The sequence below is a fragment of the Zosterops lateralis genome (assembly GCF_965231275.1).
Source record: "Zosterops lateralis genome assembly, chromosome: Z".
Lineage (NCBI taxonomy): Eukaryota > Metazoa > Chordata > Aves > Passeriformes > Zosteropidae > Zosterops > Zosterops lateralis.
Window position 1 is genome coordinate 10,830,892 of NC_139800.1, and position 15,486 is coordinate 10,846,377.

The following is a 15,486-nucleotide window of genomic DNA, read 5'->3' on the forward strand; positions in this document are numbered from 1 at the left end:
CGCGCCGGGATGACAGGCCTGTCCCCCCCCCCGCCTCAGGGGCGGGCCGCGACGGGCCAAACCCTCTCCGCCCGCCTCCCGAGCGGGGCCCAGCTCCGTGCCAGCTCCTGAGGCGCGTCCCGGGGCGTGCTGGGGTTGTGGTATGTTGTGTTGGGGAGTTTTATTTTCCCTTCTATTACAGGTGGTACGGTAAGGCCCGTCATGCCGGGGCCTGCAGGCGGTTGGCCCGGCGGATGTCAGGGCCTGGCAGAGCCCGGACACGGGGCTGGGGGTGACTCCGCTGAGGCGATGGAGGCGCCGCGTTTGCCCAGGTGGGTCGTGGGGATGGGCCGGGCTGTTTTCCGCGGGCTTTAAAAACCGTCCGGGTCCGTGCCGGCGCCTCAAATTAACCGTCCTTCTTATGAAAAAAAAAATAAAAACGTGTATATATATTTATGTATATATGCGCTGAGGGTCCCAGGATGCCGCGTGGCTGCCCGCAGACCGGGGCGCCGCTCCCGCCGCAGCTCCCGGGACACGGAGCGCATGGAATGAGGTTCCGCATGGAATGCGGCGCCGCCCGGCCGGGATCCAGGGAAGGCGGCCCTTCTGCAGCGCCTCTCGGCGGGTCACCCCACAGCGACTGACGCTGCTGACAAACTTCACGAACCAAACTTTAAAAATAAGTATTTCTGATACTTTGGAATTTTATTTGGGATTGCGCTTTGATGCGTCGCGGCAGAGCACTCACTTTTTTTTTTTTTTAATTAATCAAATGTAAAACCAGACCTTTTTTATTAATTCAATATTTCGTAACTATATAGCTCGCAAGCGGCATTTTTTTTTTGGCGGCTCGCAGTTGAAAACGCAGCACTCAGTCGCCCTTTGCTCTCCTGCAAAAGCCGTAATTGGAGAGGTTTCCCTCTGCCGGGCTGGTTTTCCCAGAAAAACTACATTTCCCATGATGCAGCGCAGGCCGCCCGCAGCGGGAGGCGGCTCCGGCCGGGAATGCGGCGGAGGAATGTCCAGCGTGCCGGGATTAGGATCTGAGAGGTGCAAACAACATCGCCTTGACTCGGAACTTTGTCGTCTCCTTTTTGTTTCCATCAACTCACCCCCCTCCCTCCATCCCCGGCTGGAACAGGAGCTTGTTTTGTAGTCAGGCGATTGAAAAGCTTTGCAGAAACTGCATTTTCCTTTAAAAGTGGGTGGGAAATTGAATGAAACTTATCAGAAACTCGCTGACTGATTTTTAAAAAAAGATTGGCAAAAACCTGGAGTGGTTTAGGATTTGCACGTATTGGGGAAGGATGGGAGTGTGTGGTTTTAAACTTCTAAACTTAGTAACACTATTTGGAAATTTCACGGGTAGAGAATTTTTTTACATCTAAGTATAGAGCTGCGCTTTTGAGGAGAGGTAATTTGGGGGTTTGGGTTGTTGGTTTTTTTTTGCTTTTGTGTTTGTTTATTTACTTATCTGGTTTGGGGGGGGGTTTTGTTTGTTTTTCTACTGCCACTTGCTCTTATTAAGAAAACGATGGATGCTTTTTAACCAAGTAGCTTAAACTACAGCCAGGGCCAGAATTATTTTCTGCACAGTTTTTGAGGAGTTTTTTCATATATACTACAAGTTTGGGGGATTTTCCTTTGGGATCATGAAACGTACCCTCTGTGTAAGAAATTAGTTTAAATTGATGCTTGTGTTTCTGGCTATGGACTTCACAAAATAGTTACTCTTCAGATTCCAGTTTCATAAATTCATGGATAACTTGCTGGAATATTAACTGTGTTGTCTCTCATTTTAGGCATATTTTATAAATGTTCTGCTGGATTTATAAACTTAACTCCAACAGAGTTTTGTTAGTGTTAGGGAGCCTGAATGCTACACACCAGAGATGAGCTTGTAGCACTTACTTTTACTATTAATATGGTTTTCATCTCAGCATTTCTGAGAGCAGAGATATGTAGCCAGTAGAAAAATAAAAAGGAACATCATGCTCACGTTTGTATGAGAGGAAAATTATTTTTCACTCCATCACTTACTCGTGAGTAATGATTGTTCACATATCAAAGCAATTTTTCTTATCTGTTCTACCAGTATTTCTGCTTTAAATAAGCATCTAGCAAGTCAGTAAAAATACTCTTCCAAATTGGGTGATGGCTGTTCTTTACCAGGTCTTAGCCACCTGCTGCAATAAAAATAACAATAATGCCACTGGAAGAATTTTGCATGTCTAAGTCAAGAAACTTTACAATAAAAACCAAGAAGAGTGAGAAAATGACAGTGAACAACCAATCATCCATAATAACCAGATTGGGCTATGTGTCAGTTATCTGAACTTAGTCTTTTTTCTTTCTTTACAGATCTGGGAAGAAATTTTTTAATTCACTAAAGAAATCCCAGAGAAAAGCAGGTGGAAGAGCTCATAGATCTTTCATCTGTCTTCTCTTTCACCTCTACCTCTTTCATCTGTCTACCACTCATCAGGAGTAGCTACTTCCCATTGAATCTGTGTATATTAACTGATACACAGGGTGCTGGCGAATCATTTTGGTTTCTGGGCTGGGGATCAGAGAAGGAAGCATCTTTGCTCTTGTCATGCTGCCACAGGCACCAAATGTACTCCACTTTAGGAACAACTTGAAAATTTTCATCTGAGTCTGAACTTCTTTTGTCCTGCCCAGTTTGCTCCCTGAGTTCCCTCCACTTTCTGAAACCAAGTGGGAAGATGTGTTAACTCCAGAGAAGAAATTAGAATGTGTTAAAGCCATATCTAAACTGTATTTTAATTACTAGCTAGTTTTTCTTTCAGTGGATGTTCTCAAGGAAAGACCTTACCAAGCTGAGCATTTCTTTCCTCTGTTTCTGTCTCACTGTTTTGGGAAATTTCTATCCCAGAGCTACACAGAGATAAAGGAATGGCTGCAAAACAGCAAGCTTAACTTGGCTAACTTCCTGCATATAATCAAAGGCTATTCTGTGAGCTGCTTGGAAAAACACCCTTGGCCACCATGCAGCAAAATTCCTTCCTAATAATCTTTCCAGAGCCAGTTGCAGTCAGTTTTGCTCATTACAGTAAAGTATACAGGGCTTTAGCATTCCACCAGTTGTGCTAATTTAAAAGAAAGGTCACGTACAGCTGCACAGTTGTCTTTGTATGAAACACACAAAGGACTAAATGTAGAAAAATTATGGCAGACAACATAATGCTTCCCAACATAAGTCACCCCAGTGGTTAAATCTTATCAGGAAAGATGAGACTTGGCATTCCTGCATTGAAGCTGAACAAGGGTCTGGATTCAAGCACTGCATAAAATATTTCTAAACTCTCAGAGGATAGGGCGTCAAAGACAGAGAAGGAGACTTGGGAATGGAGGCTGCAGGATTCTTGGAGCTAAAGCTAAAGCTGTAAGGTAAAAATAGCAAGAAAAATTGAGGAGACAGGATTAAAATAATCAAAACAAGAAAGACTGATAGACTTACTGAAACAACTGGATTTACAATTCTAAACCAAATCTTTTTTAACCTATTTCTGTGTGCCATTTTAGATAACTAGGAGTTTCGTTTCTTGGAAGAAAGCTGTAAGTTTTACAGATACCAAATTTATTCTAACATCATATGAAAGCTTGAAAAACACTGCTGTATGTAAATGCAGTGAACATCACTGTACTTTGCAATGAAGTGAAACTGGGAGTTCAAATGCAGGGAAAGCAGACAGAGGTGATGAGTGTTGATGGAATTACCATCTTAAGATTGATTGAAAGATTGGTGAAGAAAACAATGTAGTTGGTCACTGTCTTCAGTTTTATAATGTTTTCATAAAACAATTTCTTTAATTATGTTCAGAAGCTATTTTTAATTTAAGGCCTAAAAAAGAAACTTTTGCCTTTTACCAGCCTTTTAAATCAAATACTCTAGCGTAAATATTACCAGCTCATTAGAGTTTCTCTGTTAAAGTGGAAATAAACTGGCAGCACTGAATGAGCCCTTTCAAAGTGCAGCATTTTATTTTGATTAAATTCCATGATGGTTCTAAAACTGGAGTCAGAGACTAGAATCTAAAGGCATTCAGGAAAATTCACTTAAAATACTAAGCATACTTTACCAGTATTCTAGAATAATTAAAAGAGACAAACATCTAAAACTGAGCTAAATCCTCTTGACATTAATTTCTGTGTCCTCTGCCTTTCTGTGGCTCAATACTTGCTGTATGAAGTCATTCTCAGATGGACTGAAGAGGAAGGCATTGTTTGTGCCAGAGTCCCAGAGCTGTGTGAATTAATGCTGCTCTGTATTTCCTCAAGGAATGAGCACATTGAGTTTACATTTATTGAGAATAGACCCTGGGAATGAATTTTTTCTTCCTTATAAGGAGCCTTGTGTTGGGTATCTGTTGGGACAGTTTAGCTCACTACTTAGTTACTAGGGATAAAAGCATCACTGTTACAAGTAAAATGATAATGTGCAAGTAACTTCTTAAAATTAAATGTGTTGCAGTCATTAATGTGGTTCAGAATTTTGAAGTCTTGCAAGACTAGAGAATAAGACTGTCTCACCTTTCTTCAGACTTAGCATTTGGAAAAAGTCAGAAGGAGAAAGTCTTGTCTTTGAGAGAACTCTAGATTTAATGTCTCTCTGGGTTTGTTGTGACCTTGTTTAGATCTAAGTTGCAACATTTATGAATACTCAAAGTAAAAGTAGTATATTCCCCTCACAATTCTTTGTAAATGTTATTTTAAAAGTATTGTATTTTCATAATATTGAAATAAAATAATTTTATGGAAGTATTTGGTATTAAAACATCTTTCTTAATTTATTCTCTCTTTTTAGTGCAAATACATGCACTTAGTTGTGATAAAGTGGTTTAGAAAAAGAAAATTCCTTGAAACTTTATGTTCTTCTGGTCAGACATTTTCCACCAAAAATGGGATAGGCTGGCCTAGAAGTTATCAGGTGTAAAATGCCACTGCTCGGTCTGCCAGCATGTGTAGGAATACACAAATACAGAAAGTGAAATGGGCTGGTGGTTTAAAAGGAAGCATTAGGGCACTGCCTTCTTGTGGATAAGCATCCTACATGAACAACTTCCCCTTTTCATTTTCTTGGGCTTTCTGTGTTTGAACTGCAGACTGCAATTCCTGGCATTGGACCAAGTAATTACCTTGTAGTGTCACACCCAATAGAAGAAACTGTGCATGAAGGACATGTAAACCTCAATCTGATATTGTCATGAAGTTAAAGGCATTGCTTACCTAAATTTTAACCCATAGCAAAGAAAGAGAAATTATATAAACTAAAATTTCCTGAAGAGCATTTCCACATGGTAGAATGATTTTTTTGAATGGCTTTAAATTTAGAAAAGAAAAAACCCAAACAAGTCAAAATCCTTCCTTCTCCCTTTTCAAGGATCACAAAATCATTTAGTTTGGAAGAGATTTCCAAAGTCATCAAGTCCATTCTTCTGAATGATCAACCTTGTCAACTGAACCATAGCACCAAGTACCAGGCCCAGTCATTTCTTGGACACTTCCATGGATGTTGACTCCAGCACTTTCCTGAGCAGTCCATCCCAATGTTCGACAGCCCTTCAGTGATGAAATTCTTTCTGATGTCCAATGTAAACATCCCCTGGTGCAGCTTAGACTCTGTACTCTTGTCCTGTCACTGTTGGCCTGTGAAAAGAGCCCAACTCCACCTGGCCACAGCCTCCATTCAGGTTGTGGAGGGTGATAAGGTCATTTCTGAGCCTCCTTTTGTCCTGGATAAACATCCCCAGCTCCCTCAGCCACTCAGGACTTGTGCTCCAGATTGTTCCTCAGCTCTGTTGCCTTTCTTTGGACCTGCTCCAGCACCTCAGTGTCTTTCTTGAACTGGGGGGCCCAGAATAGGATTTGAGGTGCAATCCCACCAATGCCCAGCACAGGGGGACAATCCCTGCCCTGCTCCTGCTGCCCACACCATTGCTGATCCAGGCCAGGTGCCATTGGCCTTCTTGGCCCCCTGGGCACACCCTGCCTCATGTTCAGTCACTGTCACCAGCAGCCCCAGGTCCTTTCCAGCCACTCTGTCCCAGCCTGTGGCCCTGCCCGGGGCTGTTGTGACCCAAGGGCAGGACCCAGCCCTGGGCCTTGTTGAACCTCCCACCACTGGCCTCAGCCCATGATCCAGCCTGTCCAGATCCCTCTGCAGAGCCTTCCTGCCCTCCAGCAGATCAATACTTAACACTCAACTTGTTATCCATGAATTTATGAGAATGCACTCAACCCCCTCACTCAGGTCATCAAAAAAGATCCTAAACAGAACTGGCTCCATTATTGCCACCATTCCTCACCACTCTGTGTCTGGCCAATCTGGCAAAGGGTGCACCTGTCCACTCCATGGGCTGCCAGCTTTTCCAGGAGAATGCTGTGGGAGACTATTTCAAAGGCTTTGCTGAAGTCCAGACAGGCCACATCCACAGCTTTTCCTTCATCCATCTGGACCAGATGGACCACAGACCACATCTGGACAAACCACATCATATGACAGGTGAACAGCTGACTCATGGGTTGAGCAGAAAGGGTTACAGTGACTGGGATCAGACTGTGGTCACCTGGTCATAAATGGAGATCAGCTTGGTCAGGCAGGACCTGCCTTTCCTAAACCTATTCTAAGTGGTTATTCTGTGTGTGCCACGTATCTAAGATGGTCTGTTCCATAGTTTTGCTGGGCGCTGAGGTCAGCCCAACGGGCTGTAGTTGCCTGGATCTGGCTTCCAGCCCTTCTTGTGGATGGATGTCACACTGGCCCTTCAGTCATCTCTGACATCTCCAGATTTCCCTGATGAGTCAGGACTGACTAAGAAGTCCAAGTCCAGATTAATGTGTGATGGCAAGAGAGCTGAACTTACAAAGGAACAGCTTAAAAATGCCAAAACCTGAAGCTCCTCCTGCCTGTGTGCTATAGAGATGGAGTGCCTTTCAGTAGCATCCTTGCTGTGTTGGTGTACTCTTGTCTCCAGCAGCACAGCCAAGGCAGCAGCAGTCCTAGGAAGAGGAAAGTATAGCTTTGCACCGAAAGAATTGCTGGACAGCAATTTCTTTGGGTGCAAATTTTCTGCAAACTGCCCAGCCTTCATTAATTATGAGGATGTTCAGAAAATATGGAGGGAAAGAAAAGGCTGAGATAGCAAAGCAACACTATAATGGTTCCTGTTGTAACAACTGTCATTCTTTTAAAAAGCTCAGGTGCAAGACCTGCTTCCTCTTACTTGTTTCCCCAATGACTGCATTTAACAAGCTGGAAAAATGAGCTGGACTATATTTATTTTTCTTAATGATCTCTATGTAAAATTTGGTTCCAGCTGATATTTAAATTCTTAGTTTACAGTTTGAATTACAATTTGAACAGTATTGCAAACCTGTCCCTAGCTTTGTTGGGACCAAAACACCCAATCAGGATTTACAGACAACTCTTTTCTTGGGTTGTATTAGAGACAAACTGAAAAGGTAATGTTTTAAATACTAAGGGCTTTTGTATATTAAAATTTGAAATTAAGAGACCAAAGTTTTTCTGTCCCACAAAAGAATTACACTGTGATGTCTTGTCATTCATTTGGTCAAAGAGGACTGTATGCTGAGGAATAGTTAATAAATACCAAATCAAGGATATAACATTTTGAAGGTTTATTTTCCCAATTTATTTTTCCCAACACAGATTTTAACTTCTATTTGTAAATCCTGGGAATTTGTCCCAAAACTTTAAAAAGTATTTGAAATTTTGTAGCCCAAGTGCTAATTAGAGTGGTGTGAACTTGTTTTGCCAGTCTATCCCTGCAGCACTGACTGAGCTGTGGAATACTGCATCTATTCAGAGCAGTCAACTTTCAAGGTTAAACACAGCTTACTAACATATATCTTGGGTGACATTAATATACTTTCACTTTTATTTTGTATCCCAGATTAAAGTATTTTCATTGTCTGGTTGCCTTTTTCTATCCCTTCTTTTTCTTTCCCATCTTCCTTTGACTGTACTTTGCTGTTGCCAGTCCATTGTACATTCTGTCCCTATTAAAGAGACAAAATGGGTAAATTTTCCAACCACTTACCTTCCTTCTTCCTATTCTTCCTGTCCTGCAGTCTTGGAAATTGTACCAGAGCTAATATGTCAAGCTAAGCCTTGTAATCAAATTCAGAAGATAGAGATAAGCTATGGTTAGAGCCTGCAGTAAAGTTTTGTCAGAGAAACCAGTACTTCCTTTTACTTCACTACCTTCAAAGGCTTCACTGAAATCCCTTTCTAAGAGCAGGGATTTAATTTTTTTTCTACTGGTCTGTGACTAGACAACATCTAACTTTTGAAGTTGCTCTGAATAACAACATCTAATTTTTGAAGTTGCTTTGAATAGAAAGGAAAAGCTTTTTTTTTTTTTTTTTTCCTTTCCTTTTCTTTTCTGCTCCAGGGATTAAGATGAGCTGTGAGATACACCTCTGCTGCACTTCAGTGCTTGGAATAATAGTGGCACAATGTCTTACATTTCCAGAAACTTAGTGCTTTGAGCCTCTTCCAGAGGAGTATTAGGAGTTCCAAGAATTGGGCACGTTTACCACTTGAAAAAGAAAGGACCACTTTGGTAAGTAATACATCCCCATGCTTCTTTGGTTTAATAAACTACACAGGACTCATGGGACATCTGTCCTATTGCTAGACACTGTCCTGTGCTGGGGTCCTTCAGGGGGAATAGGTACAGGCACTGTGTGTGGTGTGGTTCAAACTCTGCAGGAGACACTGAGTCAGTGACTGCAAGCTTAGATGTTTCCATCACTCATCCTGCAGATGTTATGATCCATGAGCAGGAGAGATAGAAATCTCTTCTGATGTTTAACATAAAATGTATTTTCTAGTGGTTCCAAAAGTGGAGCCTCTGAAAAGGACAGGTGTACAAAGCCTCTGAATTCCTGCAGTTGTAGTAAAGGTCCAGTGTCACACTATTGTTCCCCCAGCCTAAGAAGACAGAAGACATACAATCTGCAACATAACCATATCTCTAGGAAAAATACTCTCCTAACTCAGAATTGCTTCCCAGTCAGTAAATCCAATATGTGATTCTGAGAGCTTTGTTAGAGACAGGACAAAAATAATTTTATTCTTGTGGTTTCAGTGGTTCTGAGAAGCAACAGCAGCACAGCCTGAGCGTGGTTTTCACCATGTTCGTGACAACAGCCCAGGCACCAAAGCTCGCCATGTGCACATTTGGATGAACGGGTTTGCATCCTGCTCTGATTTTCAGTTTAGCTCTGCAAGCATAAAGTCTTTGATTTTTTAAAACAAAAATTTGCTTGCTGCAGTCGAATAGCTGCTTTTGAAGCTCACTAGAATAGCTAGAGGTCTTTTCTCTAAAAAGAAAACAAGAAAACACTAGGATATGAGGAGGGGAATAACTGAGGAAGAGAAGGGCAGAACTAGCATGAGTAAGATTTGAGGGATAAATGTAAAAAACACAATTCCTTGCCAGTTCCACCCTCTAAATGGTATTTACCACCAGAGAAATTGAATCCACTCTGGATTGATCAAGCATCAAGAAAATTCTCATCGTTTTGAGCCTTGCAATAGCTGCAGTTTTCTCTTCCAATAATTGATGCTGTGGTGACAACTTCCACCTGCTACTCATGAGTTGCAGGTACCACATCTGCTAAGGGGAAGAAGGCAACTTTTTCCATTTGCTCAGAATGTATTGTCTTGTTGAAGCAGTGGATGTGAGTGAAAAATTGCTACTAAGTTTGAGCATTTCTTAGAAGGCATGGTGGCCCCTACACTGACAAACTGAGGAAAAAAAACTGCAATCACTGCTTACTCAGAGTTTAAGAAGTGTAAATGAAGAGGAACCACTTTAAGAGTACCTGGGGATCAGTCTAAGTTGCATTATTGCCAGTGAATGAGGGTTTATTCCATACTGTTTACTAAATGAAGAGTATAACCATGGCAACATCCAGGACATGATCTGTAAGGATCTGCCAACACAATTCTGAAATTAGCATTCAGAAGGCAACAGTTTAAAAGTAGCTTGAGAATTGAAAAATACTCTTTCAGACTACAGTCCATATGGGAATACACTTCAGTATCTGCAGCATGAAAATTATGCAAAATTTACCAGTTCAGCTTATGCTGATCTCAGCAAGAGTATCTGTGGTATCATTTGTAGAGATCTTATTTTGATGAAAGAAAGCATAATGGTATAAATACTAATACCCAGTGGTGATTCAGACCACGTAACAGCTATAATTTTGTGTGAAGTATACCTAAAAAATGAAAATACTACTAACTACTAACTACTAGCTAGTGCAAAATAGTTAAATAGTGCAAAGATAGTTAAAATCCTTTTTTCCAAGTTTACTTGGGGAAAAAAAGTAAAAAATGACAATTCTTAGACAAGATGAAGATTCTGCTTTCTGCATGTAAAGAAGAAATTTGTGGGATGAATGAGAAATAAGGAGAGGAATATAAAAGGAAGTTCCAGATCTGAGTTAGTCCCCTGCTATCCCAGTTAAACTTCATCTAATAAATACTTTTTATTGTCACATGTGATGTTCTTGGAGAACTCCTTTATACAGAAAGTTGTTGTCTGGAAGAATGAAGGTTGATTGAATTATAGCTTGCTTCTTCATGCCTCTCTGCAGGTCACAGCTTTCTGGAAGAAGCAGAGTCAGCATAACTACACCTTTGTCATTGAGTCACGCCAGTCTTGCAAGTAATGCTGAACAAAAATAATTCTCTGGTTACTCTGCCTGCACTTTTACCAGTGGTTAATATCACTGTTTTTATTGAAGTCTATATCTTCTTTTGTGTGCATGTCACTTAGCAGGACAGACATGTTTTTGTAAGTTTCACAAATCATTTAGGACATGTGTAGGAAAATGCAGAACTGCAGACGTAACTTCTGAAAGTTGGCTAGATTTGAAAGTGACTCTGCCCTCTCAGCAGATGCTTAGAACATTGATGGCTCTTTATTGCTACAACACACATCTAGTGTTCTTCCACAGACTTCCAAAGCTAGTCTGGAAATTTGAAATATTTTGTAAGGAGTAAGACAGTGCTGGTGACAGTTACATCTGCAAAGAACACGGCATCATTCATGACCCTTGCTACCCTCATAGGTAAATGTGGTACATTCAGGAAAAGTTAAGTTAGTCCTCAGATAACTTCAATTCAGTGTTTATACTAAAACTGAACAAATAACTTTCTGTATTGCTACTGTCTGTTTTCAAAAAATTTGAAACTGGGAAAGATAATCCAGAAGATTCATTAAAGGTATTAGCAGTAAAAAGGGTAAAGAGGATAATCCAGATGATTACTGGGTAGCACCCCTGTAAGCAAAAAAATTATAACTGATATATAAGCTCTTAAAGGGAAACAGTAGAACTAATATTTGTCTATATAGGTATGGGAGAAACAGATCGGACTACAATTTTATTAACACACTAACCAAAAAGTACAGTGTTTAAATACTGTAATATGTAATATTTAGATTTCTTGAAAACATTCTGACTTACTGCTGCATGACACTTTTTATATGTCATACTAATTGGATCATTATGACCTGCTAATTAGTAGAATATTGAGTAACTGGCACCCAAAAACAGAACATAGATCCTAATTGAGCAAGTATATTCATATTGGGGTTATTTTAGGAATAATATTTTGCTATGTGTTATTTAATGCTTATTTTAAATTACGTTAACATTGTACAAAACTATTAATGATGACCTATAAGATTGAAGATATAATAAACAACAAAGATAAGTCATTTATACAGACCAGAGGGCTTTAATAAAGTGTGGGCAGACAAGTATTTTGAGGATAACTACCAAAGTAAAACATTTGTGAACAGACAAAGCAGCATGTCCTCTTTACTCTTATATTTATCACCTTTACATTTAGTCTACCCATCAAATTCTAGATCTTCAGAACAGAGAAGACACCCAAACATGGAGCCATTGAAGGCCAGTTGAACAAGTTGTTCTAAAAGTAAAATTCTCTAGTAAACAGCCTTTTGTTTCAGGTGAGTCTAAGCATCCAGTTTTTTGTCCTGGGTTTCCTTGTATATTTTGGCTCTGATCATCTCTAGAGTGTTCTGTTATGTTATGTGCTTATGCAATTTTATCTTGACATTTTAGAGTGATGCTAAAACATCTCCATGCTATAAATTGATTCTACTTTTGAAATTTGAGCCAGTATTTTTAAATATGTTTTATACCTTAGAGTCATCACTACTTCTGTTACCCTTTCTCTGCCTAGAATAACCTTTTCACGTGTATTGGTACAGCTGTAACAAAAAAGGGAATAAAACCACATCTGCAGACAATTCTCTTAGTTTAATCATGATGTTATTGCAAAGCTAATGCTGCTGTTGCCTTCCTCATCTTCAGAAATTTGTGTTTTGCTGGACCCAAGACAAACTGAAAATGCTGGATTTCTTAAACTTTTTTTTCTGTTCATGAGTTATTATTTGGAGGAGGAATGAAGAGATGCAGAGAGATTTGTCAAGACAGGTAACGAGTGAACTCTTAAATATGGTGCTTTGATCGAAATGCCTTCTGTAATTCTTGGCTATACTAAAAGAAATCCCTGAGGATTGCATAGACAATGCAATTATATGCAGTTATATGTTTGCACTGAACATTTTTTTCTATTCTTTTTCTTGCAGTTTAAGAATAGTTATTAGAAAGGAAAGGTTGACAGAAAAGCCAGAAAAGTCATTGATTCATGTGGCATGATATGAGGAAGTTTTTGCTCTTTACCAGACAAAACCATGTATTGACTGCAGTCCAAAAGTATCTGCAAGGAAATAGAAACTTGGCACCTGGCTTCTCCATCTAGTTAACAGACATAAAAGGATCTGATTGCTGAATGTTGGAAGCTGAACAAAATCAGACTGGAACTGACTGGTACAATTTTCCCTAAATGCAGGTCAGTTAACTATTGAAACAGTTTAAAGTAAATTATAATGGGCTTTCCATCTCTAGTTTTAACCTCAAGAGACATCTGTCTTAAAACAGGTATTGTAGCTCAACTCAGCAACAGTTCAGGACAGCACAGAGGCTCCTGTGACAAAACAGATCAGCCCAGTGCATGGTCAAAGTGGAAGTCCTAGCCTTAGCTTTGGAGAGCAAAGTTGTTTTGGTTCTTCCCTCAACTTTTCTATGGGTTTACTTCATGATCCATTTTCTTTTGCCTGTGGAGGCTACCATTTGTACTGGAACTTCAGGGCAGCTGCAGCTATTTAAGGACATAATCATTTGTAAATGGTGTAGTGTGGCAAGGGATCCAGACTGCCTAGGAATCTATTCTAAAGATGTCCATGGAACAGAGCCAGCCACACATGGAATCTTAGCACTCCTTTGTTCTGTTTATTCCAGTTTCTCAGCAATAGACTTATGCTTTAATAGTTTATCTGGTGATTCTGCATCATTATATGTCTGTGATCATATACAGAAAATAGAATATCATTCTGGATTAACAGTTTAAGATCATTTATTAAGTATTGTATGCCTGTATGATTTTAAATGCAACAAGGGTGTTTGCATATTGACACTTGTTTTTTTAGCTTATGCAAATCTTCCAATTTGTGTTTTGCCTTTTGTTTGTAAAGGGGTATTTCGTCCTTTGAATAAAAAGTGCAGATGTAATTAGCAACATTACCTTATCATTATTTACAGCAAGTCAGTTCCCTCTTTGTACACCAAAAACTTAAATTGTATCCTTCCTTGGCTGAAAACTTCCTTTCTGCAAGCAATAAAAGATGCAAATATCCCTTACAGTGGTTATTTCAGCTTTCTTGCAGCTTGGGGCAAAACCACATTGGCAGAAGGACAATGTCTTGTCTCTGATGTCTGTGAAGCTTCTCTGAACTGACCTGAATATGAACTTACACAAAAGGGACCTCTGTGCAGTAACAAGAACTTGAAAACAGGGTATAATTACATAAGAAATTTAAAATAAGTTGAGGAGCATGTTTCAATGAGATCAGCATTCCAAGTAGTCCCTAAAAAGAATTGAATATTTATTTCTCTGTCGTCACTAATTTTTCTTTATGACTGATCATCTGAATTTTTAATTTTTTTTAATAAAAAGATGTTACAAAAGATGTTTTCTTGTCCCATGTTGCAGAAGTTAATAAATTGCATAGTGTCAAGAAGCCAAGAGAAGGAAGAACCAGAGTAGCGTCACTAGTAACACTTCCTACACTGTAGTAGGTAACACTGGTCACCTCCTCATTGCAGCATTAATCAGGAGGGAGCTAGGGTAATTGCTGCCATTGATATCACTAGCTCCAGAGCTTAGCCTCTCTTCAGATGAAGCCAATTTCTCACTAAGATATTAAACATTATTTTACTTTTGAAGAAATTCTTTTTTCTCTTTTAGCAGTAGTTTTTTCTAATCAGATTGCCTTGCATGTCCTTTGTAGTTTCACTGGTTGACGCTCTTTGAAAGATACCTGTGATGTCTAACTCCTTCCTAATCATCTTCACATCAGAGTAGCTATTTGACTGTACTTAAACCACTCTGGGAATCCATAGTAAGTGCTGTGGTTTAACCCCAGCCAGCCACCAAGCCCCAGGCACCTGCTCACTCACTGCTCCACTAGCAGCATCACGGAGAGAATCAGAAGGAGGAAAGAGAGAACTCATGGACTGAGGTAGAGACAGTTTAATAGGGAAAGGAAAAGCTGCACATGCAAGCAAAGCAAAGCAAGGAATGAATTCACTGCTTGCCATGGGCAGGCAGGAGTTCAGCCATCTCCAGGACAGCAAGGCCCAAACAGGCACAACAGTGACTTGGGAAGACAAACACCATTGCTCCAAATCCCCACCACCGCCCTACCTCTTTCTTTCCCCACTTTATATAGTGAGCATGATGCCACATGGTCTGGAATATCCCTTTGGTCAGTTGGGGTCACCTGTCCTGGCTGTGTCTCCTCCCAGCCTCCCAGGCACTCCCATCTCCCCTGCCAATGTGGCAGTACAAAAAGCAGTGAAGTCCTTGGCTCTGTGCAAGCTCTACTCAGCAATAACAAAAAAAAAAAAAAAAAAAAAAAAAAAAAAAAAAAAAAAAAAAAAAAACCACTCTATGTAATGAACTCTTTGTTCAGCACAATTCTGAAACACAGCCCTATTCCAGCCACTATAAATAAAATTAACTCTACCCCAGAGTAGAGTTAGAGTAGTTAGTTAGAGTAACTCTACCCAAATCATCAGACTGTTAACTATTCCTGATGTCTTATGTCTGAAACTCTGGGGTGGGTAGGTCCTATGCCTTGGGAACTCCATTGCTGTATTGAAATGGTTTTAAGATTGAGATGCTCCTGTGAATCACCTTTAACTTTGAACCCCTGTGTGTCTCGTCCCTGGCAAAAACTCTGCAGACAACTCTCAGTGACACAGGAGGTTCCAAAGTACATTATAAGATGTTAGCATCTCACACCTCCAGGCTGAATTTTGCCTTCTCCTACTAGAGTCTTGCATCTCAGA

At 40.1% G+C, this 15,486-nt stretch overlaps 1 long non-coding RNA gene across 1 annotated transcript; it reads left to right on the forward strand.

Moving 5' to 3' along the window:
* The first annotated feature begins 42 nt into the window (after nucleotides 1-42).
* Nucleotides 43-10,966, forward strand: LOC310922813. The gene is made up of 3 exons (XR_014592502.1): nucleotides 43-311; nucleotides 8,421-8,591; nucleotides 10,636-10,966. It is a non-coding gene; the product is annotated as an uncharacterized lncRNA (long non-coding RNA).
* The last annotated feature ends 4,520 nt before the right edge of the window (nucleotides 10,967-15,486 follow it).